This window comes from Medicago sativa, chromosome 8 (assembly GCF_051527215.1).
Source record: "Medicago sativa cultivar Bolivia chromosome 8, Bolivia_mono, whole genome shotgun sequence".
Lineage (NCBI taxonomy): Eukaryota > Viridiplantae > Streptophyta > Magnoliopsida > Fabales > Fabaceae > Medicago > Medicago sativa.
The window spans coordinates 3,910,317-3,913,675 of NC_140756.1; positions in this window are offsets into that span (position 1 = coordinate 3,910,317).

Below are 3,359 nucleotides of genomic sequence, written 5' to 3' on the forward strand. Positions count from 1 at the left end.
TGGAATTTTCAAAAGTCTTGGAACATAGGCAGAGGTGTGAAAGTCAATTTGCAGTGTACGAATAGCAAGAAAATTCACCAGAAATGAAATTGGTAACACACAAAGCCCAAGCCCATACCTTTCCCTTTACTATCTTCTTCTTCACACGTTACTAGTTTGCTCTCTAATGAATGAATCTCCTTTCCACCAAAAAATGTCGACAACCTTGGCCTTTATCTTCCAAGACTCCACATGAAAATTCTCATTCAGCTATCTTCGTCTCCACAGCGTGTTTTCCGGCGATGAATCGTTTGAAAAGAAAACGCCGGCGAGCGAGAATAGTGGTGAAATGAAAAGGCGCGAATGGTGACGGAGGTTAGACGGTTACGGCGGTGATTGATAACCATGGAGAGTAACACCAACTGGGCAAAATCAAGCTTGGGCAGCTTCGAATACCGATCTGATGAATGCAGGTAGATTCTTCTCCAATTTCGGCACCATTCTCTTCACGCTCGGTTTCGAATCTCTTCTTCTTCGTTTCAGATATGTCAGAATTCGAGTCACAAGCTGCGAGGTTGTGGTTGTTCCCGCGTTCGAGCTCATACAATCGGAGTCCGCCGCCGTTGTTGCTGGTGCGCCAATTCGGTTCCGATGTTTAATGGAGCAGCTTCTTGTTATGCCTGAAAAGTTTCCCGGCGGCGAGGTTGGAGAATTGAAGAACGACGAAGAGCTTCACGTTGCTTCGTCCTTCGTCCTTGCTTCTTGCTTCAATTCTGGTTGTTGTGCGAACGATTTCCTTCTCCGTTTCTGACACGCTTCGATTCCGCCTTCTCCGTCACCAATTCTGTTTTTTGATGTAGTTGAGGCATGGAGGCCGATTGGAGTGAATTTTGTTGTTGAAATCTGAATTTGCAGGTGTTGATCGTAACCGTATCTGTGATTCTTGCGGTGGTTTGGCGATCGGAGATGATAAATTAGCGTTGAATATGACGGTGGAGTGATGAAGGTGATTGGTCGTTATTGTGGCGGCTTGGTGGTGGTTAGAAGTTTGAAGTGAATTGTGTTGGTGAATTGAAGGTTGAAGATGATGAATGTTGGTGGAGTTGTGGTGGTTAGAGGTTGTTAGAAGAGGAATGTGGTGGTATTTGGTGGTTGAAGTGGTGGAAAATAATTGGTTAGGGTAGTTATGGAGTTAGTTAGGGTGGTTGAGTGGTGGAGGAAAGTTTGTTATGGTGGAGAGAGAAAGTGGAAAAAAATGAGAGAAAAAACTTTGTGAAATAATTAGTGTAAAAAAAAAATGATTAGTTGTAATTGACCTTGACCAATGACTTTGACCTATTTATAGATGACATGGTAAGCTTGGACCAATGAGAGTGGGACATGTGGCACTTGACTTGTAACAAACTTTTGTGGACCAATAACATTTGGACACGTGGCACTCGGACTCTAACAAACTAAAAAAGGATTAAAATGCAAATAACAAAAGTGCGCGGACTAAAATGAAAATTAAAACTAAAATTGAATTGAAAAAGTAAATTGAAAATTAACGTAAAATGAGACGATTAAAAACAACAAAGCAGATAAGAGATTTTATGTGAAATGACCAAAACGCCCCTGGAGGCTTAAAACGACTAAAAATGACTCAGATGAAATTTTAAAATGGATTTTTAACAGGAAATTAAAGCAAGAGTTTATACAAGCGAATTAAAAGACTCAGAGACAATTTTTTAGAATTTAAACAGGGTTTTGACACTTGAAAAGACTAAAATGCCCCTAGGGGCAAAACTGACTCAAAATGACTTCAAATGCAATTTTTTTGAAAATGATTCTGACATAGAATTGAAATGAAGACTTATTCACACTATTTGAAAGGACTCAAACAAATTTTTAAAGATTGAAAGAGATTTTAACATAGGAAATGACTAAAATGCCCCTAGGGGCTATACTGACTAAAAAATGACTCAACTGATATTTTTGAAATGAATTTTGACATGGGATTGGAACAATGACTTATACAAACCAAATTAAAAGACTCAAACAAATTTCAAGGATTAAAATGAGTTGAATGCAGGAAATGACTAAAATACCCTTTTTCATGAATTTTGCAAACAATATTGAAATAAAATGCAGAGAAAGATGCAATTGATCAAAGACATATCAAATGACTTATAATGCAAGAAAAGAAGAATTGAACAAGTATTTTTAGGTCCAAAATTAGGGTATAACAGCTGCCCCTATTTAAGTTTCTTTGTCCGGGGAGTCAAGAGACGAAGTCTTAGAATTGACGGGACGAAGATACTTAAATATTAACATTTGCACTGCTTTTGGACATAAAAATACGCTTTCAGATTTTCAAAAACATGAATGTCATGCAACATTTCATTTATGAATGCAAGACAATCGAACCGGAATCTACGGCCTGTGTCACACCACCAAGGGATTTATAGACATCAAGGTAGAAAGAACGGGCAACAAATAGACAGGTACAAGCTGTTCTTTGGATCGAACTTGGCACTTGACCGGAAACATAGACATATAGGCAGATACAAGCTGTTCTTTGGATCGAACTTGACACTTGATCGGAAACATAGACATATAGGCAGATACAAGCTGTTCTTTGGATCGAACTTGACACTTGATTGAAAATACAAACAGATAGACAGACACAAACTGTTCTTCGGATCGAACTGGCCGTTTGGCTGGAGACATAGACAAAAGGGTTGATACAAGCTGTTTCTTTGGATCGAACTTGCTTGTTGGATTATCACCACATCATGTGGGAGAGTGCAGACTGTTCTCTTAGATCGAACTTGTCGTTTGACCGATAACAAAGCATAAGCTGGGTACAAACTGTTCTTCAGATTGAACTTGCCGTCTGACTGATAACAAAGCATGAGTTGGGTACAAACTGTTCTATCGAACTTGCCGTTTGACCGATAACAGAACATAAGCTGGGTACAAACTGTTCTATCGAACTTGCCGTTTGTCCGGAAGCATAGGTATATAAGCAGGTACAAGTGGTTCTTTTTTGGATTGAACCTGGCACTTGACCAGTAACAAGATACAAATTGAGAGTCTGGTTTAACAAGATACCAATTGAGGGTACATTGTCATTGACCTGGTTTGAAAATAGACATGACCATTTTTGTTGGCCCAAGAGTAAATTGACATTGATTTGAGTTGAAAATTGACATCGACATTGACATTGACATTAGACATTGACTTGGCAATTGAAATTGACATTGACATTGACATTGACATTGGCTTGGCAATTGAAATTGACATTGACATTTGACATTGACATTTGACATTGACATTGAAATTGACATTTGACATTGACATTTGACATTTGACATTTGACATTGACATTGGATATTGAC